The sequence below is a fragment of the Moschus berezovskii genome, chromosome 4 (genome assembly GCF_049115385.1).
Source record: "Moschus berezovskii isolate FMDL1 chromosome 4, NW_MosBer_1.0, whole genome shotgun sequence".
NCBI classification, from domain to species: domain Eukaryota; kingdom Metazoa; phylum Chordata; class Mammalia; order Artiodactyla; family Moschidae; genus Moschus; species Moschus berezovskii.
The window spans coordinates 17,662,762-17,687,979 of NC_142463.1; the positions used below are offsets into that span (position 1 = coordinate 17,662,762).

The 25,218-nt window shown below is 41.2% G+C and overlaps 1 pseudogene; it reads left to right on the top strand.

Moving 5' to 3' along the window:
• Positions 1-12,509: 12,509 nt before the first annotated feature.
• Positions 12,510-13,417, top strand: LOC129540311 (olfactory receptor 2A12-like; annotated as a pseudogene).
• Positions 13,418-25,218: the final 11,801 nt, after the last annotated feature.

Genomic DNA, 25,218 nt, shown 5'->3' on the forward strand with positions numbered 1-25,218 from the left:
CATGAAAGGACAATGATGGTTATGCTGGGAGAAGCCTGCAACAATGACATCAGTGACCACAGTGATTAGTTCCCATTCCCCTGTCCCCTAGAGACCTGGGCTGTTGTGAATTAGGACAGAGACTGTTGGCGTAACGCAATCTTAGGAGACTTTTTTTTTTCACTAGAAGATGTCCCCCTTCCTATGAAAATCAAAGTTGACTAATAAAAGGGAGGTTTTTACAAAGATTTACTAAATTCTAATATGGTACTCAATTCCCAAGTCTCTTGCTATGGATGCCTTCTGCTTCTAGCGCAACCCCATAGCTTTCCACATCCAAGTGATGGGAGCAGATGGAGAAAACTTTATCATGAGAGATAGTCTGTGGCTGCCACTTTAGCCCTTTATCCTAGGAGGGTTCTTATCCTATCTTATTTGGTGGCTGTAACACATAGGCCATGATTCTATAGTATCTCATTCCAAACCTCAAGAAGCTCAAATTGAGGAGCAATGGGGGCAGTTTGCATTCTTTACCCTTCCCACTTAGAGAGTGTTCAGCTGAACCAGGAGAAGATTCTGGTTAAGAGCTGGCTCTGAAACCAAACTGCCTTGATTCAAATCCTGGGTTCATTATACAAGTCATATAATTTGGAGTGAATCACTTAATTTCTCTATGATTTAGTTTTCTTTTTTCTGTAAAAGTGGAGGTACTAGTACTTACCTCAATGAGTTGTTGGGAGGATTTGATAAAGTTAGTGTAGCAATGCCTGGCACATAGAAAGTGTTCATTAAATATTAGGTATTATTATTACTGAAAGGGACATTATAAACTCACCCCATTATCCATACTTTATTATAGATATTCCAACTCAATGAGTGGGAGTAAAATTAACACTAGAGGGAGAAATTTTTTCCAAGATATTAGACCTCTAACTTTATATCAGAACCTTCTAGGATTACTAGGGTTATAACTTGCCAATTATCACAATAGATTCTGAGAAATAGAGAAAGCATCCAACCAAGGTTTGGTAGTGGGAGATGGAGTGGGTCTGGGAAGGCTTTTTGGTGGGATGATAAATGAATTGAGTCCTAATATGGGAATAAACATTGTGTGTTTAACAGAGTATGTGTGGGCGGCAAGAATGCAGGGGTTGGTGTTCTTCCACGCTTTATAAAGACCTAGGCAAGGGTCTGAAGATGTGATAGGGGTAGAGACATACATGACTCTGGGCATGCTTGTATGGAAAAGATGGGATGAGGGACAGAGCTGGGTGCTGAGGCTAAAGAAGTCTGCAGGGTGTCAGTCATTTAGGAAGGGTTCTATGTGGGTGTCAAACATTATCTGGCATTGGGAACCCTTAAAGGGTTTTGAACAGGAGACAGTTAGGTCAGTGTTATATCTTGAACAATAACTTGTAGTAATATGTATGGAGAATGTACTAAAGGAAAAGAGTCCAGAGGCAGGGAGACTAAGGAGAGACTTCTGCAGGATTATGAATGAGAAATGCTGGGCTTCTAATCCAGGGCAAAGGAAGCGATGGCTTTGAGGGATATGTAGGTGGTCCATTGGTCAGGTAAGGAGCTGGGCCTGGGGATAGTGAAGACTGAGGATGGCCTGACGTCTCCTGTGAGGTTTCATCCTCCCGAAAGCTAACCTCTATAGAAACACAGTACAGTGCTTTTATCCATTATACTGTTGATTGAAACTTGGGTAGTTCCCTATCGGGGGCTTTTTTGTCTAGTGTTTTGAACATTTCTGTACATTCCTCCCAAGAATATGGGCTTCCCTGGTGGCTCAGATGGTAAAGAATCTGCCTGCAATGCAGGAAACCCAAGTTCAATCCCTGGGTTGGGACGATCCCCTGGTGAAGGGAATGGCTACCCACTCCAGCATTCTTGCCTGGAGAATCCCATGGACAGAGGAGCCCAGAGGGCTACAGTCCATGGGGTTGCAAAGAGTCAGACACAACTGAGGGACTAACAGCTAATGTTTTCCTAGAATATATGTGTGTGTCTATGAGTATGGAGGAGTATAGTTAGGAATAGAATTGCTAAGCAATATGGAATGCATATGTTCAATTTTAAGAGATACCATCAGATGTTTTCCAGAGGAATAATACAAAGGTAATCTCTCATCAGCAGTGTAAGAAAATTCTGGTTACTGTTGCCACCACCATGTATTTTTCATTTCAGCCATTCTAGTAGGTGTGTAGTGGTGTTGTGCTGTGGTCTTAATTTGCAATTCCTGGATGACTAATGATGTTGAGTTTCATTTGATTACTGTCTGTTTAGATAGCCTCATTTGTGACGTGCCTTTTAGAATCTTTTGCTCATTATTATATTTGGTAGCCTTTGTTTATTTTAAATAATTTTTTATTCTGGATATAAATTTTAAGTTCTTAATTTTACTATAATCTGTGTATATAATTACATGTAATCATATATAAGCAATTATATGTAATTATCTATAATGTACATAAAATATATAATTTATCATCTTTTTCTCTATGTGTCCTGTTTAGTAAATTTCTGCCTATTGCAAGGTGACATAGATATTTTTCTGCATTTGATTCAAAAAATTTATTGTTCTATTTCACCATTTAAAACTATAATATATCAGGATTAATTTTAGAGGTTCAGTTCAGTTCAGTCACTTAGTCGTGTCTGACACTTTGCGACCCCATGAACCGCAGCACGCCAGGCTTCCCTGTCCATCACCAACTCCCAGAGTCTACCCAAACTCATGTCTGTTGAGTCGGTGATGCCATCCAACCATCTCATCCTCTGTCGTCCCCTTCTCCTCCTGCCTTCAACCTTTCCCAGAATCAGAGTCTTTTCAAATGAGTCAGCTCTTCCCCTTAGGTGGCCAAAGTATTGGAGTTTGAGCTTCAGCATTAGTCCTTCCAATGAATATTCAGGATTGATTTCCTTTAGGATGGACTGGTTGGATCTCCTTGCAGTCCAAGGGACTCTCAAGAGTTTTCTCCAACACCACAGTTGAAAAGCATCAATTCTTTGGTGCTCAGCTTTCTTTAGTCCAACTCTCACATCCATACGTGACCACTGGAAAAACCATAGCCTTGACTAGACGGACCTTGGTTGGCAAAGTAATGTCTCTGCTTTTCAATATGCTGTCTAGGTTGGTCATAACTCTCCTTCCAAGGAGTAAGTGTCTTTTAATTTCATGGCTGCAGTCATCATCTGCAGTGATTTTGGAGCCCCCCAAAATAAAGTCAGCCACTGTTTCCACTGCTTCCCCATCTATTTGCCATGAAGTGATGGGAGTGGATGCCATGATCTTAGTTTTCTGAATGTTGAGCTTTAAGCCAACTTTTTCACTCTCCTCTTTCACCTTCATCAAGAGGCTCTTTAGTTCTTCTTCACTTTCTGCCATAAGGGTGGTGTCATCTGCATATCTGAGGTTATTGATATTTCTCCTGGCAATCTTGATTCCAGCTTGTGCTTCCTCCAGCCCAGCGTTTCTCATGATGTACTCTGCATATAAGTTAAATAAGCAGGGTGACAATATAATTTTTGAGGTAGGTTTCAACACTTTTTTTCCTGTGTGAATATCTGCATGATCCAGCAGAATTTGTTGAAAAGTCCCCATTGCATTGTAGTATCAACTTTATTATAAATTAGGTGACTATATATTCATAGGTCTGTTCTGTACCCTGTTCCATTAATCCATTTGTTTATTTTTGTGTCAATTTCATACTTGCCTAATTATTGCAGCTTTATAGTAAGTCAATATCTGGTAAGTTTTCCAACTTTGGTTTTTTTCCTTCAAGATTCTCCAGAATTCCATATAAATATTATATCCAGGTTGTCAATTTTCTGTAGAAAAACCTATTAGGATTAAGACTAGGATTGCATTTAATCTATAAATCAATTTTGTATCTTTTAATATTGAATTGTCCAACCCATGCATGAAGATAGCATATTCCTTCATTTACTTGACTCTACCTTAATTTCTTTAAATAATGTTCATCTACTAGAGAATTGAGTAATTGAGTATTACTAGGTTGCTTTTTTGTATATATTAATGTAATCACATAATTTTTCTCCTTTACTTTAATTATCAGATGAATTAAATTATATATGGCAACCCACTCCAGTGTTCTTGCCTGGAGAATCCCAGGGACAGGGGAGCCTTGTGGGCTTCCGTCTGTGGGGTCGCACAGAGTTGGATACGACTGAAGCGACTTAGCAGCAGCAGCAGCAATGTTCATCTACATACATTTTATTAAAATTTTACTACATGTTTTCTTTTATAAAATGCTCTTATGAACTATTTTCGAGCTGCTGATATAGAGCAATATGTTCGATTTTCTTGTACTTACTAATTCCAGTTTGTCTTTGGGTTCTTTAAAAATTTTTTAACTGCACAATCAAGTATTCTGCAAATAAAGACAGTTTTGTTTCTTCCTTTCCATTTCTTTAGTCTTTTGTTTCTTTCTCTTGACTTATTTCACTGACTAGAACCATTAGAAAGAAAGAAAGTGAAGTTGCTCAGTCGTGTCCGACTCTTTGAGACCTCATGGACTATAGCCTGCCAGACTCCTTCATCCATGGGATTTTCCAGACGAGAATACTGGAGTGGGTTGTCATTTCCTTCTCTAGGGGATCTTCCTGACCCAGGGATTGAACCCGGGTCTCCAGCACTGCAGGCAGACTCTACCATCTGAGCCACCAGGGAAGCCTCCTGTAGGACCATAAGTATAACGGTTAATAGAAATGGTAATAGTGAACACTTTTGTTTCACTTTCACTGTTAGTGAGTTATTAGTATTTCACCACGTAGTATGACATTTGCAGTAGGTTGTTTCTTCTGGAGATCATATTTACCACATTAAGGAAGCTACCTTTTATTTCTACTTTCCTAAGAGGTTTTTTTCAAATTTGAATTGATAATTGAGTATTACTAGGTTGCTTTTTTGTATATATTAATGTAATCACATAATTTTTCTCCTTCACTTTAATTATCAGATGAATTAAATTATATATCAAATGCTAAACCAACCTTGAATTCTTGTAATAAACCCAATTTGATTGTGATGTTTTATCCTTTTTAATACAGTGCTAAATTAAATTTATTAATATGTTGTTAATGAATTTTGGTGAAGAAAGCTGAGTGCTGAAGAACTGATGCTTTTGAACTGTGGTGTTGGAGAAGACTCTTGAGAGTCCCTTGGACTGCAAGGAGATCCAACCAGTCTATGCTAAAGGAAATCCTGAATATTCATTGGAAGGACTGATGCTGAAGCTGAAGCTCCAATACTTTGGCCACCTGATATGAAGAACTGACTCCTTGGAAAAGACCCTGATGCTTGCAAATATTGGAAGCAGGAGGAGAAGGGGACGGCAGAGGATGAGATGGCTGGATGGCATCACCGACTCTATGGACATGAGTTTGGGTAAACTCTGGGAGTTGGTGATGGACAGGGAGGCCTGGTGTGCTACGATTCATGGGTTCACAAAGAGTCGGACATGACTGAGCGATTGAACTGAACTGAACTGAATGAATTTTGGTGGCTTCCCCAGTGGCTCAGAGAGTAAAGAATCTGCCTGCAATGCAGGAGACTTGAGTTTGATTCCTTGGTTGGGAAGATCCCCTGGAGAAGGAAATGGCAACCCATTCCAGTATTCTTGCCTGGAAAATTCCATGGACAGAGGAGCCTGGCGGGCTACAGTCCATGGGGTTGCAAAGAGTCAGACATGATTGAGCGACTAACACACACACACAATGAATTTTGCAGTAATGCCAATAAGAGAAATTCATTTATGAGTTTTCCTTCCTGTAATGTCTTTGTTATATTTTGGTATTAAGATTATGCTGATCTCATAAAGTGAGTTGAGAAATTTTTCCTCTTTCTCTATGCTTTGATAAACTTGTTATGATTGATATTATTCCTCTCTTAAATGTTGGAAAGACTCATCAGTTAATCTGTCTGGGCCTAGAGTTTTCAGTCTAGGAAAGTTTACAGTTCTAGATTAAGTGTTTTGGAAAGACAGTAGACTCTTCTGAGTTTTAGTTTTCCTTTGTCATTTTTGGTAATTTGTGTTTTTTAAAACATTTGTCCATTTATTTTAAGTGTCAAATTTGTTGTTATAAAGTTGTTTGTAGTTTTTAAAATTAGCTTTTAAATGACTGTAGGATCTATACTAATGTTCTCCTTTTCATTTCTGATGTTGATGATTTGTGTTTTATTTGTTTTTCTTTATCAGTCTTGCTAAGGATCTTTATATTATTTCAAAAAATGCACTTTCAGCTCTGTCAGTTTATCTTCACTGTAAGTTTGTTTACCCCTTCCCTGTTTTCTGCTCTTATCTTTATTAGTTCCCTCCTTCAACTTCTTTTGGGTTTGATTTGGGTCTCCTTTTCCAGCTTCTTCAGATGAAAGTTTATTTGATTAATTTTTAGCCTTTTAAGTGTATTCTAACATATACATTTAAAGCTATAAACTTCCCCCAAGCACTGATAATGTTTTATTTTCATCATCATTTATTTTAATATATAGTAATTTTTATTTCTGTTTATTCCTAACTTATTTAGAAATATATGCCAACTTCAAAGGAGTCAGGTGTTTACCCATTATATTTATTTTGAAATTAATTTTTAACCAATTTCATGGTTTAGAGAGTATATTCTGAATGATTTCCAAGCTTTGGAGTTTTCTGAGCCTACATTTATGATGCATCATACAATCGATTTTGACTAATGTTTCATGAAGCTATAATGTTAGTTTTGGCTAATATTTGCTTGGTACATTTACTTCCTATATGTCTATAACCTTATATTAAGGTGTGTTTCTTTTCTCCCACCCAGCTTTATTGAGATATAACTGATATAACATTCTGTAAGTTTAAGACAAACAACATGTTGATTTGATATATTTATATATTTCAGAATGAACAGGTAAATTTTTTGTGAATAATATGTAGGGTGTTTTAAAAACTCAGTTTGAAAATATGCCTTTGATGAAAATACTTAGTCCTTTTGCATTTAAAGTAATTACCTACATAGTTCAATTCAGTTCAGTCACTCAGTTGTGTCTGACTCTTTGCGACACAGCACGCTAGGCCTCCCTGTCCATCACCAACTCCCGGAGTTCACTCAAACTCATGTCCATAGAATCGGTGATGCCATCCAGCCATCTCATTCTCTGTCGTCCCCTTCTCCTCCCAGCCCCAATCCTTCCCAGCATCAGAGTCTTTTCCAGTGAGTCAACTCGTTGTATGAGGTGGCCAAAGTATTAAGTTCTGTTAATTTTCTACTGACCTGCCTGTTTTACATCTGATTTTTTTCTCTCTCAATAAAGCATTATTTTGGATTAATGAACATTTTTATACATTATTTATTCTTTTATTAATTTTTCCAGATATTACAACATAGATCTCTGATTATCACAGTCTAATGCAAGTGATTAATTTGACCATTTCTCCAGTTATACTAAATATATAGAGCACTAACTCTATTTATCCCTTCCATTTCTTACACTATTGTTGCCATAATCTTTAGTATTTCATTTGTTTCAAATCCCACAAAACTTTATTATTCATTTATATTCATTATTAATTTATATCTATCCTTTCCTTGAAGGACTTTTCATTTCTTTTTTTCATTTGTGTTTCTGTCACTTTCTTTCCGCCTGAAGAGCTCTCTTTAAATAATCTCACTTTACGTTTGTCTGGAAAGCTTCTATTTCACATTAAACTTTTTTTTCAAAAACTGTTTTTGGAAATGATTTTGAAACACTCATAAAATCTGAAAGAATACTGCAAAGAAATCCTTTATGTTCCATACCTAGAAACTGATACTTTTTAGCACTGTTGTTATTGTAATTTCCTGAACTATTTGAGAATAATTTGCAGATATGTTCCTTTACCCTTTTTCTGCTTCAGAGAATAGTTCCTAAGATGCAAGAGAATGAGGATATCCTGTTATATTTTTGTTGTTGTTGTTTAGTGGCTAATTTGTGGCCGACTCTGTTGTGACCACATGGACTGTAGCCCGCCAGACTACTCTGTCCACGGAATTTCTCACGCAAGAATACTGGAGTGGGTTGTCATGCCCTTCTCCGGGGGATCTTCCCAACCCAGGGATCAAACCTGAGATTTCTGCAGCTCCTGCATTTCAGGGACACTTTTTATCACTGAGCCACCAGGGAAGCCCATCTTCCTTATATAGTAGTTATCAAATTCAGGAAATTTAACATTTCCTGAATTAATTAATTTAACATTAACTTACCTAAACTAACTTAATTTATATTCTACGTTTATCAATTGTCAAACTAATGTAATCCCTCTTCCAGCATTACATCTTGCATTAGATGTTAAGATTTTTTTTTAGTCTCCTTCCATCTATCATAGATTTCTTGCTTTTCATGTTCTTTCATGGTAGTTTTTTTTTTTAATTCTATTGGAGTATAGTTAAGTTACAATATTGTGTTATCATGGTAGATATTTTTTGAAGATTTGGAACTAGTTCTTTTATAGTATATTTCGTCGATTTGGGTTTCTTTGATATTTCCTCATGATTAGATTCAGGTTTTACTTTTTTGGCTTAAATCCATGGTCTCCAGCCTTCTTTTGGCATCAGAATCCAGTTTCGTGGAAGACAATTTTTCCACAGGCTGGGCGTGCGGGATGATTTGGGGAAGATTCCCATAAGGAGCATATAACCTAGATCCCTTCCACGCACAGTTCACAGTAGGATTTGTGCTCCTATGAGAATTTAGTGACACCGTTGATCTGACAAGAAGTGGAGCTCAGTTGGTAATGCCAGTGATGGGCAGCGACGGTGAATATAGATGAAGCTTCACTTGCTGGCCCACCACTCTCCTCCTGCTGTGTGGAATGGTTCCTATCAGGCCACAAACAGGAATCAGTTTGTGACCTGGGGTTGGGGACCCCTGGCTTGGATATATAGATGATATATTGTTAGGATTTCACATATGGAGACGCATTGTATCTATCTGGTCCTTTTTGGTGGTATCAGTTGTAATCACTCAGCTAAGATATTGTCCAGTTTTTCCACTGATAGCTATTGCTTTTTACTTTTGTAATTAATAACTACTGTATAGCTAGATAGCTTATAGCTCTGTATTATTCTGTTCCTTATCAATCTCACTCCCCATAGATTTAGCATATGTATCAATCAGGATCCTTGCAGGAGATACATCACATCAGTAATGTGAACAGGGAAAATTTAATACACAGAATTTGAATTAGTAAAAGGTAGACAACTGATACGGAGAAGGCAATGGCAAGACACTCCAGTACTCTTGCCTAGAAAATTGCATGGACAGAGGAGCCTGGTGGGCTGCAGTCCATGAGGTTGCTACTAGTCGGACACGACTGAGCGATTTCACTTTCACTTTTCACTTTCACACATTGGAGAAGGAAATGGCAACCCACTCCAATGTTCTTGCCTGGAGAATCCCAGGGACGGCGGAGCCTGGTCGGCTGCCGTCTATGGGGTCGCACAGAGTCGGATATGACTGAAGTGACTTAGCAGCAGCAGCAGCAGACAACTGATAAAAGGGATAACTCTAAGAGAACAAGGGATAGCATTTGGAAAAAAAAGCAGCTACTACCTTATGGCTGAGGAAGATATAAAGGGACTAAGGATTTAAGAAGCATTTTCTTCTTCTCTTTGTTCCTGACAGCTCTCCTTTTCCCCTAAAAATTAAGACTAAGGTCAGACTTTTTCTTTTTTTTTCCTTTTGTCTTTTTTAATTTTTTTTTTTTAAATTAGAGAATGGTCCCTTTGCACTGATTCAGCTATATTATACATCTATCCCTTCTTTTTGGATTTCCTTCCCATTTAGGTACCAGAGAGCATTGACTAGAGTTCCCTGAGCTAATACAGTATGTTCTCATTAGTTATGTTTTACACGTAGCAGTGTGTATGTGTCAGTTCCAGTCTCCCAGTTCATCCTACCCATCTCTTCCCCTTTGGTGTCCAAGAACTTGCTCTCTACATCTTTGCCTCTATTTCTGCTTTGCAAATCAGTTCATCTGTATCACTTTCCACATATAAGTGATTTATATGATATTTGTTTTTCTCTTTCTGATTTACTTCACTCTGTGTGACAGTTTTTAGGTCCATCCATGTCTCTGCAAGTGGCACAATTCTGTTTCTTTCACAGCTGAGTAATATTCTGTTGTACGTATGTACCACATCTTTTTATTCATTTCTCTGTAGATGGACGTTTAGTTTGCGTCCAAGTCCTGGCTATTGTAAATAGACTGCACTGAACATGGGGATGAACAAAGAACATCTATCTTTTTGAATTATGTTTTTCTCAGTATATATATCCAGGAGTGGATGTTTCTGGGGATATCGTAGTTTTATTTTCATCAGTAGATTTTTAAGGAACCACCATCTTCATAGTGGATGTATCTGTTTACGTTGATCTCAGACTCTTTCAAAGAGGGTGTGACTGCCACAGGTATACACAGTCAGCTCCTGGGGGTGGGAGTGGAGCCACATACTAGGGTTTGCATAGAAGTGGCCCCTAGGTGGACAGGGTGTGTGAGACCTGAGTATGTGACTGCAGTTTGTCCACACCAACCCACTGGCTTGCCACCTATGTAATCAAGGAAGGAGGACTGCAGAGCCACCTTAAGTACATTCCTTCTTCCGTCATCACATTGCCCCTCTATCGCCCTCTACTGGCAATGCCTCCCAAATTCTGCTGCCAAAGTTGACATTACAGGGTGAGGAGAGGCTTGTAGCACATCCAGACAAATGATCTCTAAGGAAGAAGATAAGGCCACCTCTACAGGTTTGGTGGCTAGAGCAGATGTGGTGTAAACTGTTGCTAGACATTCGAGTCACTACTTTGTCCACTGAGGGATGGGGAGTAAGACTGGAGAGATGGCAAATTAGTGCATTGTATGAGATGCCTTTCTTATCTCTCCTTGCTATTCTTTGGAACTCTGCATTCAGATGCTTATATCTTTCCTTTTCTCCTTTGCTTTTCACTTCTCTTCTTTTCACAGCTATTTGTAAGGCCTCCTCAGACAGCCATTTCGCTCTTTTGCATTTCTTTTCCATGGGGATGGTCTTGGTCCCTGTCTCCTGTACAATGTCACGAACCTCCGTCCAGAGTTCATCAGGCACTCTATCAATCAGATCTAGTCCCTTAAATCTATTTCTCACTTCCACTGTATAATCATAAGGGATTTGATTGAGGTCATATCTGAATGGTCTAGTGGTTTTCCCTACTTTCTTCAATTTAAGTCTGAATTTGGCAATTAGGAGTTCATGATCTGAGCCACAGTCAGCTCCTGGTCTTATTTTTGCTAACTGTATACAGCTTCTCCATCTTTGGCTGCAAAGAATATAATCAATCTGATTTTGGTGTTGATCATCTGGTGATGTCCATGTGTAGAGTCTTCTCTTGTGTTGTTGGAAGAGGGTGTTTGCTATGACCAGTGCATTCTCTTGGCAAAACTCTATTAGCCTTTGCCCTGCTTCATTCCGTACTCCAAGGCCAAATTTGCCAGTTACTCCAGGTGTTTCTTGACTTCCTACTTTTGCATTCCAGTCCCCTATAATGAAAAGGACATCTTTTTTGGGTGTTAGTTCTAAAAGGTCTTGTAGGTCTTCATAGAACCGATTAACTTTGGCTTCTTCAGCATTACTGGTTGGGGCATAGGCTTGGATTACTGTAATATTGAATGGTTTGCCTTGGAAACGAACAGAAATCATTCTGTCATTTTTAAGATTGCATCCAAGTACTGCATTTCGGACTCTTTTGTTGACCATGATGGCTACTCCATTTCTTCTAAGGGATTCCTGCCCACAGTAGTAGATATAATGGTCATCTGAGTTAAATTCACCCATTCCAGTCCATTTTAATTCACTGATTCCTAGAATGTCGACGTTCACTCTTGCCATCTCCTGTTTGACCACTTCCAATTTGCCTTGATTCATGGACCTAACATTCCAGGTTCCTATGGACAGGGAGGCCTGGCGTGCTGTGATTCATGGGGTCATGGAGAGTTGGACACGACTGAGCGACTGATCTGATCTGATCTGATCTGATGAGATGCCTTGGGCTTCCTGGTGGCTCAGATGGCAAAGAATCTGCCTGCAATGCGGGAGACCTGAGTTAAATCCCTGGGTCAGGAAGATCCCCTGGAGAAGGGAGTGGGAACCCACTCCTGTATTCTTGCCTGGAGAATTCCATGGACAGAGGAGCCTGGCGGCTACAATCCATGGGCTTGCAAAGAGTCAGATATAACTGGACAAGTGACACTTTTTTTTAAATAACTTTTTACATGAGATGCTTCACATGAATTGCCCCAACTCCTCCTAAAAACCCTGAGAGATGAGTGTTATTAGCCACATTTTACAGATGAGGAGACTGAGGCTCAGAGAGGTTAAGTAACTGTGCAAGGCTCTAGGTGAATAATGGGATCAGAATTAAAAATCCTAGCTGGTCTGCCTCCAGTTCTTACTAGACTATTACATTTTAGATGACATTTAAATGAATGTGATTGTCTTATAGCCCTACCATGTGGATGCCTCCAGGGCAGAACCAAACCTGGGTTTCTGAATTTATCCTGCTTGGCTTCTCCAGTGACCCCACGACCAACAGGACTCTCTTCAGTGTCTTCCTTCTTCTATACCTGAGCTCAGTCCTTGGCAATGGGCTTATCATCACCCTGATATGCCTGTACATGCATCTCCACACTCCCATGTACTTCTTCCTCTGTATCCTCTCCCTGCTGGATATGAGTTATGTCACCACCACAGTGCGCCAGATGCTGGTGCATCTTCTTTCTTGATCTCAGACCATCTCCTTTGCTGGTTGTTGGCTACAATTGTACATCTTTGGTGCCATGGGCCTGACTGAGTGCATTTTATTTGTCGTCATGGCCTTTGATCGGTACGTGGTCATCTGCTATCCACTGTGTTATACTGTCATCCTCAGCTGGGGCTTGTGCACACGGCTGTTGGCTGGAACCTGGGCCTGTGATTTCTTCTTCTCTCTGACCAAATTTTTTCCATCATGAGACTGCCATACTGTGAGCCCAACATGGTCAACCACTACTTCTGTGAAGGCCCCTCAGAATAAACCTTGGCTTACATGGATACCCATGTCATTGAGATGGTGGACCTAGGCATCAGTGTCTTCATGGCTGTTGCTCCACTGTCCCTCACTGTGGCCTCCTACATCCATATTGCCCAGGCCATTCTCAAGTTCAAGTCCATGCAGGCCCGCTGCAAGGCTTTCTCCACCTGTGCTTCCCACCTGACTGTGATCACATTCTTCTATGCTCCAGCCACCTATATCTACATGATATAGCTCAATCCAAGCTATTCCTCTGAGCGAGACAAGCAGATCTCACTCTTTTATAATGCTTTCACTTCCCTGTTTAATCCTGTGGTCTACAGTCTGAGGAACAACGACTCAAAGTGATGGGGAGGTAGACTGGCCTGGTGAACTGGGAAACAGGAGGAGTCTGGGGTAAAGTGCTTAATGATGAGAAAGGAACATCATCTATAACATATGAAAATAACATTCAGTAAAACCAACATAGTACTTGGTCAGTGGAACAGATGTGGAACATGAAACCAAGGATGGCTGTCTTGATCAACTTTCAACATTGTGATGCAGTTAACAACAACTCCATAATCTCATAGGATTATGCAGTAAAAATCCATATATTTGTCATGTTCCAAGTCAGTTGCAAGTAGACTGTGGCCTTCTGCCATGGGACTCTTGGATCCAGCCTGAAGGAGGAGGCCCTATCTGGAACACGTCAGACTTATGACAGAGAGAAAAGAACAGTAGCTGAAATACATGACGACTCTTAAAATTTCTCCTTGAAGTAACACACATCTCTTTGCTGACATCCTATTGACCAAAGCAAGTCCTATGCGTAGGCCTTCTGACAAAAGGGCAGGAAGTATTTTCTTCCCACAGAAAAGTAATGCAAGTCATGTGGCATGGGGTTGGATGTGTATTCCCTCTACAGTGAGAGCAGCAAATACTAAGGGTGATAATGTCATCTACAATAGAGGCACTGGGACCAATAGTATGCATGTAACTAGCGTGAAACATGGCACCTGAAAGTGATGTGGTATATGGACATAGTAGAACATCAAGTAGTAGGCAATCATAGTGGTACACGAAAATAATAAATATGTGCAACCAACACTGAAAATTAAGCCAATGGTATATGGAGCCAGTGTAACACATGGACCTGGCCTGATGCATGGAAGCAATATGGTTTATGGGACTGATACGGTGTACTCTACATCATCTTGTGGAGGAACAGAACTTGATATTAATTGACCTGGGTTCTAGTCCCAACCTTGGTAACTTGTTATGTGACTTTGGGCCATTTACTTCATTTCTCTGGATCTCACCTTACTCATAAATAGAATGAGCACCTCAAGTTGAAAGATCTCTAAGACCTCTGTGTCTCCAAAATTCCATGTCACAGTAGGTGAAATTCATGAAACCAAATGCAGTAAACTAGTGTATCTTCTGTGAACCATAGGGTGAATTAAAACACCATAGAAGAATGAAAGTCATTGCAGGTACAGTCCATTTTAAGCAGTGCCTCTGATTCTTTCAAGAGACCTAAATGACATAAAAGATTCTATAAGAACTCTGGCACAAGCCTCAGAGTTAGCATGGGAATCCAGCTTTCTTTCAGGTCTCGTTGATGACCCAGAGGTCTTGGGGATGAGAGATGTAACAGGGCTGGGCTAAGCAGAGGCTTGTGTAGATGAGTACTGGCACCAATGGTGTGGCAAAGTTCCAGGCAGCATTTCCAGAGTATTTCGGGCAGAAAGTGAAGGGTCCCATGTGCTGTTGTAGTGTTCCTGCCTTGTAGGAAAAGGGTAGGAAGCTATATGGCTGGTGGAAGGGACTTAAAACTTTTGAGAGCTTCCTGCTTCTGACTTTGTGGGGAAGGAGGCTGCCTGGATACTGGGGAAGAGGTCTTATTGGCTCTTGGAGTTCATTCCAGAAGGTGTGGAGTCTACCTGGTGGCTCTTCTACAACTAGAGTCAGTAATCAGGGTAGTGGAGAGTGAGTCTTCTGGGTGAAGTGATGAAGTTTTATTTGTCTCTCTACTTAGATAGATAGTAGAGTTTGTATTTCAAGATGATAATAGATTTTTAAAAAAATTAATTTATTTATTTTAATTGGAGGCTAATTACTTTACAATATTGTAGTGATTTTTGCCATAAATTGACATGAATCAGCCATGGGTGTACATGTGTTCCCCATCCTGAATCCCTCCCACTTCCCTCCCCATCCCATCCCTCAGGGTCATCCCAGTGCGCCGGCCCTGAGTGCCCTGTCTCATGCATTGAACCTGGACTGGTCATCTATTTCACCTATGGTAATATACATGCTTCAATGCTATTCTCTCAAATCCCAACCTTGTCTTCTCCCACAGAGTCCAAAAGTCTTTTCTTTACATCTGTGTCTCTTTGGCTGTCTCTCATATATGGTCATTGTTACCATCTTTCTGAATTCCACATATGCGTTAATATACTGTACTGGTGCTTTTTTTTCTGACTTACTTCACTCTGTATCAGTCAGTCAGTCAGTTCGGTCACTCAATCGTGTCCGACTCTTTGCGACCCCATGAATCACAGCACACCAGGCCTCCCTGTCCATCACCAACTCCTGGAGTTCACTCAAACTCATGTCCATCGAGTTGGTGATGCCATCCAGCCATCTCATTCTCTGTCGTCCCCGTCTCCTCCCGCCCCCAATCCCTCCCAGCATCAGAGTCTTTTCCAGTGAGTCAACTCGTCGCATGAGGTGGCCAAAGTATTGGAGCTTCAGCTTTAGCATCAGTCCTTCCAATGAACACCCAGGACTGATCTCCTTTAGAATGGACTGGTTGGATCTCCTTGCATAATAGGCTCCAGTTTCATCCACCTCATTAGAACTGATTCAAATGCATTCTTTTTAATAGCTGAGTAACATTCCATTTTGTATATGTATGACAGCTTTCTTATCCATTCATCTGCTGATGGACATCTCGGTTGATTCCATGTCCTGGCTATTGTAAACAGTGCTGCAATGAACATTGGAGTACATGTGTCTCTTTCAATTCTGGTTTCCTTGGTGTGTATGCCCAGAAGCGGGATTGCTGGGTTGTATGGGAGTTCTATTTACAGTTTTTTAAGGAATCTCCACACTGTTCTCCATAGTGGCTGTACTAGTTTGCATTCCCACCAACAGTGTAAGAGGGTTCCCTTTTCTCCACACCCTCTCCAGCATTTATTGCTTGTAGACTTCTGGATAGCAGCCATTCTGACAGGTGTGAGATGGTACCTCATTGTGGTTTTGATTTGCATTTCTCTGATAATGAGTGATGTTGAGCATCTTTCATGTGTTTGTTAGCTATCTGTATGTCTTCTTTGGAGAAATGTCTGTTTAGTTCTTTGGCCCATTTTTTGACTGGGTCGTTTATTTTTCTGGAATTGAGCTGCAGGAGCTGCTTGTATATTTTTGAGATTAATTCTTTGTCCATTGCTTCATTTGCTATTATTTTCTCCCATTCTGAAGGCTATCTTTTCACCTTACTTATAGTTTCCTTCATTATGCAAAAGCTTTTAAGTTTAATTAGGTCCCATTTGTTTATTTTTGCTTTTATTTACATTACTCTGGAAGGTGGGTCTTAGAGGATCCTGCAGTGATTTATGTCAGAAAGTGTTTTGCCTATCTTTTCCTCTATGACTTTTGTAGTTTCTGGTCTTACATTTAGAACTTTAATCCATTTAGAGTTTATTTTTGTGTATGGTGTTAGAAAGTGTTCTAATTTCATTCTTTTACAAGTGGTTGACCAGTTTTCGCAGCACCACTTGTTAAAGAGATTGCCTTTTCTCCATTGTATTCTTGCCTCCTTTGTCAAAGATAAGGTGTCCATAGGTGCATGGATTTATCTCTGGGCTTTCTATTTTGTTCCATTGATCTATATTTTTGTCTTTGTGCCAGTACCATACTGTCTTGATGACTGTGGCTTCCTCCAGTTCCATTCTTCTTTCTCAAGATTGCTTTGACTATTCGAGGTTTTTTGTATTTCCATGCAAATTGTGAAATTATTTGTTTTCAGTTCAGTTCAGTTCAGTTCAGTCGCTCAGTTGTGTCCGACTCTCCACGACCCCATGAATCACAGCACGCCAGGCCTCCCTGTCCATCACCAACTCCCGGAGTTCACTCAAACTCATGTCCACAGAGTCGGTGATGCCATCCAGCCATCTCATTCTCAGTCGTCCCCTTCTCCTCCCATCCCCAACCTTTCCAAGCATCAGAGTCTTTTCCAGTGAGTCAACTCATTGCATGAGGTGGCCAAAGTATTGGAGCTTCAGCTTTAGCATCAGTCCTTCCAATGAACACCCAGGATTGATCTCCTTTAGAATGGACTGGTTGGATCTCCTTGCAGTACAAGGGACTCTCAAAAATACTGTTGGTAGCTTGATAGGGATTGTGTTGAATCTGTAGATTGCTTTGGGTAGTATACTCATTTTCACTATGCTGATTCTCCCAATCCATGAACATGGTATATTTCTCCATCAATTTTTGTCATCTTTGATTTATATAGAAAACTATAAAACACTGATAATAGATTTTATCTTAAAGCTAGACAACCTCTATTTTTAAGAACCTGGGATGAGGACTGGGGTGGGGGAGAGAAGGTGCCATGGTGTTTTCAGAAGAATGACTTGGGAGTACTGATGAGGGGATTGGAGTGAAGAGGAACAGTTAGCGGGGGAGACATAGGCATGATTTCTGAAGGTGCTGGACTTGATAGTGGCAGTTAGTAGGGACATGCTGAATGATGTGATGAGGAAAGAAGCAAGAGCACATGATGCCTTGGGTATGTAGGTGAAAAATGGAGAAATAAAAAACTATCAGGGTTTTTAGCCAGCTTTACCACTGTCCCTGCTTCCCTGTAATTCACCGATGGGGGACATTGATCGTCAGCTGTCATCACCGATCCCTGGCACTGGTGACAGGAAGTCACAGCCCCATCATCATGGAATTTGTAGTCCCCAAACCAGTGGTTCTTAGGAAGTGTATAGGTACTTAGGAGTGGGGTTTAAAAATGTTGTTAATTAATTCTCTTTTAATTTGGTCTCTATGAAGGTTGTTTGGGGAAGGAAATGGCAACCCACTCCAGTGTTCTTGCCTGGAGAATCCCAGGGAAGGGGGAGCCTGGTGGGCTTCTGTCTATGGGGTCACACTGAGTCGGACACGACTGAAGTGACTTAGCAGCAGCAGCAGCATGAAGGTTGCTGTTTTGTTTTATTTATTTATTTATTTTACTTGTCCTTCTGTGTTTCCTTGAACAAAGAAAACAGCAGAGAGTTGTCACAGCACCTGTCTGGTAAGACTCAGGTCATCTATTTGGGGGAAATATTTTGCTGGTAGACTGAAATATCAGCCTCTCCAATTCTTTGCCATTTTGATCCATTTTTGCACTAATGATCTCACAGTTTCTGTTTGGGCAGTTTGGTAAACTACCACTTATCAGCTGTGTGCTCTTGTGCAAGAAACTTAAGTCCCCCAGCTCTGCTTTCTCTGTTTGCTGATCCATATGCAAATAAAATTGCAAACTTAGAGGCAATGGATGTTTATCTAGGAAAATGTAGATTACTAAAATTAAAACTTTTAAAGATAGAAAGTTTTAACAGACTGATGCATAGGAAAATGAGAAATACAGAGAAAGCTATTAAATAACTACCCCACTACAAGATTCAAAGAAATCTTGCGAGAAAGTTTGGGCAGAGGGGAGATGTATGTGGATGGACTTCCTCAGAGTGGACACAGACTGTGTCACACATGCATATTCATAAAAAGGTATGAACTGCAGAGGAGACAAATCAGGTGGAAAAAAATGACACACTCTGTGGGTGTCAGTCAGGTTTCCCCCCCAGACCTTTGTTCAGTAAACACATGAGCAAAATGTCCATGGTGCCAGCATAGAGGCTGTCCACATGGGCTCAAAATGGACTTCCCCTATCCACACCTGACCTGGCTACCATACTGATGAGTGCTTCATCTGCAAATAGCAGAGATCAACTCTATGACACCATTCTCTAGGAGAGCAGGTTGCCACCTGTGGCAGTATGATACATTGAATCTCTTCCATCGTGGAGGGGACTATGATCTGTCTTCATAGGAACATATGCAGATGCTAGATACAGATTTTCTTCCCTTGCCCATAAAACTTTTGCTAGCATCATGATCTTTGATTTCAGAGCATGCCTAATCCCACCATCAGGGCATCCCCACAAAATTGCATTTGATTTAGAAACTCATTTTACATCTATGGGCTCATAATTATAGAATCAATGACCTTACCTAACCTCCAACACTTAGGATCAGTTCAGTTCAGTTCAGTCGCTCAGTCGTGTCAGACTCTTTGTGATCCCATAAACCATAGCATACCAGGCCTCCCTGTCCATCACCAACTCCCAGAGTCTACCCAAACTCATGTCTGTCGAGTTGGGGATGCCATTCAACCATCTCATCCTCTGTCATCCCCTTCTCCTCCTGCCCTCAGTCTTTTCCAGCATCAGGGTCTTTTCAAATGAGTCAGCTCTTCTCATCAGGTGGCCAAAGTATTGGAGTTTCAGCTTCAACATCAGACCTTCCAATGAACACCCAGGACTGATCTCCTTCAGGATGGACTGGTTGGATCTCCTTGCAGTCCAAGGGACTCTCAAGAGTCTTCTCCAACACCACAGTTCAAAAGCATCAATTCTTCAGCGCTCAGCTTTCTTTATAGTCCAACTCTCACACCCATACATGACTACTGGAAAAGCCATAGCCTTGACTAGACAGACCTTTGTCGGCAAAGTAATGTCTCTGTTTTTTAATATGCTGTCTAGGTTGGTCATAACTTTCCTTCCAAGGAGTAAGCGCCTTTTAATTTCATGGCTGCAGTCACCATCTGCAATGATTTTGGAGCCCCCCAAAATAAAGTCAGACACTGTTTCCACCATTTCCCCATCTATTTGCCATGAAGTGGTAGAACCTGATGCCATGATCTTAGTTTTCTGAATGTTGAGTTTTAAGCCAACTTTTTCACTCACCTCTTTCACTTTCATCAAGAGGCTCTTTAGTTTTTCTTCACTTTCTGCCATAAGGGTGGTGTCATCTCCATATCTGAGGTTATTGATATTTCTCCTGGCAATCTTGATTCCAGCCTGTGCTTCCTCCAGCCCAGCATTTCTCATGATGTACTCTGCATATAAGTTAAATAAGCAGTGTGACAATATACAGCCTTGACATACTCCTTTTCCTATTTGGAATCAGTTTCTTGTTCCATGTCCAGTTCTAATTGTTGCTTCCTTATACGTTCATACAGGCTTCTCAAGAGGCAGATCAGGTGATCTGGTAGTCCCATCTCTTTCAGAATTTTCCACAGTTTATTGTGATCCACACAGTCAAAGGCTTTGGCATAGTCAATAAAGTAGAAATAGATGTTTTTCTGGAACTCTCTTGCTTTTTCCATGATCCAGTGGATGTTGGCAACTTGATCTCTGGTTCCTCTGCCTTTTCTAAAACCAGCTTGAACATCTGGAAGTTCGCCATTCACGTATTGCTGAAGCCTGGCTTGGAGAATTTTGAGCATTACTTTACTAGCATGTGAGATGAGTGCAATTGTGAGGTAGTTTGAGTATTATTTGGCATTGCCTTTCTTTGGGATTGGAATGAAAACTGACCTTTTCCAGTCCTGTTGCTGCTGCTGAGTTTTCCAAATTTGCTGATATATTGAGTGTGGCACTTTCACAGCACCATCTTTTAGGATTAGAGTCAACTGGAATTCCATCACCTCCATGAGCTTTGTTCATAGTGATGCTTCCTAAGGCCCACTTGACTTCACATTCAAAGATGTCTGGCTCTAGGTGAGTGATCACACCATCATGATTATCTGGGTCAGGAAGATCTTTTTTGTACACTTAGGATAAGGTGGCCTAATTGAAAGGTGGAATGGCTTATTAAGACTCAGTTATTGTTATATGTCAGTAAAAATTCCTTGAAAGAATAGGGCCTATCTTACATATGTCTTTAAAATGAACATGATGCTAAGTTTATGCTTTGAGTCAGAGACTATATGGCAGTGTTTCCTCCCATCCAAGAATGCATAAATATGGGAATAAAGCAGTGAAATGGAAGTGGAATCTGTGACTCTTATACCTAGTAACTCACTCACAGAATATTTTGCCCTATTTCAGGATCTCTGAACTCTGCTATCTTGGAGATCTTAGTGTTCCAGTAGGGAGTTTTCCCACTGGTAGTCAAATCAATGTTCCCACTGAAGTTGAAGATGAGAAGTCATCTCAAGACATTTGGATACAAATGGGTTATTGTAAGTAAAGGACATAAGAAATAAAACCTACAAGGTTTTGCTATTTTTATAATAATTTCTGGAGAAGGAAATGACAACCCACTCTAGTATTCTTGCCTGGAGAATCCTATGGACAGAGGAGCTTGACAACTCCAATACATAGGATCACAAAGAGTTGAACACAACTTAAGTGACTTAGCATGCATGCACCCATAATAATTATCACCACTGTTGTTATTGCTTTGTTGTTTTTTTCTTTATCATTATTATTACTACCCCATTACCTTATCTGAACTTTGTGTACTTTCATTGGCTCAAACAAGATTTACAGCATTGGGGGATACAAACACCTAGGGATGAAATGTTGAGGGCACGCATGATGAGATGGACAGGTGGACAGTTTTTCTTCAGACTCCTAGAGAATGAAGCAGAGGAAGGAGCCTGTGGTCAATTGAATGGGTCTCTGACTGGGAAAAAGGACTTCTAGGTCAGGATCACCTACAGTAACTCCTGCAGAGTGATGACTTTGCTTCTCTGAGCTTTAATTTTCATGGCTATAAAAGAGAGTATGGAACTGGACATGTTGACTTTGAAGCCCCTTATCACTTAGAGAGCACTGAAATGACCCAAACCTGTATCACTGACTCCCACAGTACACGGCCCAACACAAGTGCTCAGTGAATCACCATCATTGTCATCATCTATAAAACCAGGACCATAACACCTCCCTCCCATACTACCTCCCTCCCAGGAGTACTGGGAGGACCTGGTGAGAAAAGGCACGTGAAAGTGCTTTGTGTATGGGGCTGTCCTAGAGGACCGTTAAGATGCTCTTGATCATTATTACCATCACCACCTCCTGCCATTTCCCTCAGCTCCCTCCCCAGACATAAAATCAGAAAACTTTCTGGGGCACCTGTCTTAGCAAACAAAAGATAATTGCCAGAGTCCTTCCCAGAGGTATTCTCAACCTCCACAGAGTCCCCCATTGTTAGGACTGCTGCAGCCCTGGCTTTCTCCCCTCTTGCCAGCTCACCCTCATCTCCTTGAGGCCTGCAGGCCCACCTGGCTCAGAATTCAGCATCCAGAGTCCAGTCTTCATCCTCCTACCAGTGCCCCAGCTGGCCCAACCCTGCTGGTGATCAGAACCAGCTCTGGGACAGTAGGAAGAAATTCAGTTAGAGATCAGGTAGAGTTGTTATTCTGGTCAGCAGCAGAGGAAGAGTTTGATTTGCGCAGAATCTCCCACTGTAAAGAATAGGAGTATGACTGAGCCATGTTCTAATTGACAAGTTGGAGCACAGTGGTTTGGGAGTAAGAAGAGAATCAACATGAGGCGTTTAGTTCTTGACATTTCTGCAAGAAGACCAGGTATAATTTCTTCTCCCCTGGGCTGGTCATATTCCTCAGAAAGCTGGAAAAAGAAAGGACAGGTCACTATGCCTCCCCAATGGGGTGGGTTTTCTCCTGCTCTAACCCCAAAGGACTCTTTCTTGTGGGGTTCTTGTTGACCACATTCGGAGAATTCCATCTTGGCATCCCCACCAGGTACAGAGACAGTGGCAGAGGGATGGCCCTCCCCTCCCTCTCCCAGAAAAGCCTGGTAAGGAGGCAGGACATAAAGCCTCAACAGCTTGGTCCATTGAGAGGAGCGTGGATGGACCAAGGCTCCCTCCATCTAACCTTGAGGACCTGATAGGAAAGGCCTTCAGGAGCCAGGGTTGTCCGGGTCAAGTGCAAAGAGCTGAATCATAGAGGGAAGTCAGGGGGTTCATCCTTCTACCTCTCAGAAGCCTGGTGTTTTTCTGGAGACTGGGTTGCCTGGAACCCTGCCTCACTGGGCTCAGATGCCCTGGGTGCTTCCTGTTGAGTCTCTTCCCCTTCAGGACAAGTGACAGTCTCTCCGTGATGTGTGAATGCATGAGGGGTGAGGTAGTCACTGGGCTGGGCTGTGGGTGTGATCCAGGCATCTGTGGGCCTGGGTTTCAGAGGCAGCCAGGTCACTCAGCAACTGGGTCCCCGCCATGCTTGTTCCCCAACATCCCTCTAGCCCCTCATTCCTCATTCTTCTCTCCTCCCCACTTCATATCTCAGTCCCCTCCCCATTCTTTCTTCCTAGGCCTCTTCCTTTTTCTATTTGTTTGTTCGTTTAGGAAATATATAAGGACAGGTCCTCTTTGCCAAGCCAAGTTCTAGGAGTTAGATGCAGAAAATGAATTTCTTGAGTTCCAGATCTCCAAGTCCAGATACGAGACATTATGAAAAGAAAATGATGGTTATGCTGGGAGAAGCCTTCACCAATGACATCAACGACCACAAGGATTTGTTCCCACTCCCCTCTTCACTACAGACCTGGGTTTTGTGAATTAGGACAGAGACTGTTGGCTTAATGGAATCTTAGGAGATTTTTTATTTTCACTAAATGGTTGTCCCTGTTCCCTTTGGAAATCAAGGTTGACTAAGAGGGAGGATGTGACAAAGATTTACTAAGTTCTAGTATGGTGATCAGTTCCCAAGTCTCTTTCTATGGATTCCTTCTGCTTCCAGTGCAACCCCATGGTTTCCCACCTCCAAGTGATGGGAGCAGGTGGAGAACATTTTCATGAGAGATAGTCTGTGGTTGCCACTTTATTCCCTTATTCTAGAAGAGATCTGATTCTTTCTCATCTGGTGGCTGTAACATGTAGGCCATGATTCTATAGTATCTTGTGCCAAGCCTCAAGAAGCTCAAATTGAGGAGCAGATGGGGGCAGTTTGCATTCTTTGCCCCTCCCTGTTAGAGCCTGTTCACCTGCAGCAGGAGAAATTAATGATTAAGAGTTGGCTCTGAAGCCAAACTGACTTGGTTCAAATCCCAGTATGCAAACAGTATAATTTGGAGTGAATCACTTACTTTCTCTATGGCTTTGTTTTTTTTTTTTTCCCCATCTTAAAAGTGTAGGTACTAGTACTTACCTCAATGGGTTGCTATGAGGATGAGATCAATTAATGTAGCAATGCCTGGCACAGAGAAAGTTTTCACTAAACATTAGCTATTAATATTTCTGGAAAAAGTATATATACTCACTCCTTTGTGCATGCCTGCCCATTGCTTCAGTCATGTCTGACTCTCTGAAACACTATGGACTAAGGCCCACCAGGCTCCTCTGTCCATGGGATTCTCCAGGCAAGAATACTGGGGTTGGTTGCCACTCCCTTCTCCAGGGGATTTTCCTGACCCAAGGATTGAACTCGTGTCTCCTACAACTCCTGCCTTGCAGGTAGATTCTTTACAACTGAGCCATGGGGGAGCCTGCCACTCACTCCTTTATCCATACTTTATTACAGATATTCCAACTCACTGAGTGGGAATAAAGTTACCATAAGAGGGAGAAATTTTTCTCAAGGTATTAGAGCTCTAACTTTATATCAGAACAATCTAGACATTCTAGGGTTATACCTTGCCAAAAAGCACAAGGGGTTCTAAGAAACAGAGAAACAATCTAATCAATGTTTGAGAGTGGGAGATGGTGGAACAGATCTGAGAAGAGATTAAGAAGAGGTGGCAAGATTACACAGAAGAACTGTACAAAAATGGTCTTAATAGCCTGGATAACTACAAGGTTTTGTCACTCACCTAGGGTCAGACAAACTGGAGTGTGAAGTCAGGTGGGCCTTAGGAAACCCACCTATGAACAAAGCTAGTGGAGGTGATGGAATTCCAGCTAAGCATTTTCAAATCCTAAAAGATGATGCTGTGAAAGTGTTGCACTCAATATGCCAGGAAATTTGGAAAACCCAGCAGTGGCCAAAGGACTGGAAAAGGTCAGTTTTCATCCAACCCCAAAGAAGGACAATGACAAAGAATGTCTAAACTACTGCACAATTGTGCTCATTTCACATGTTAGCT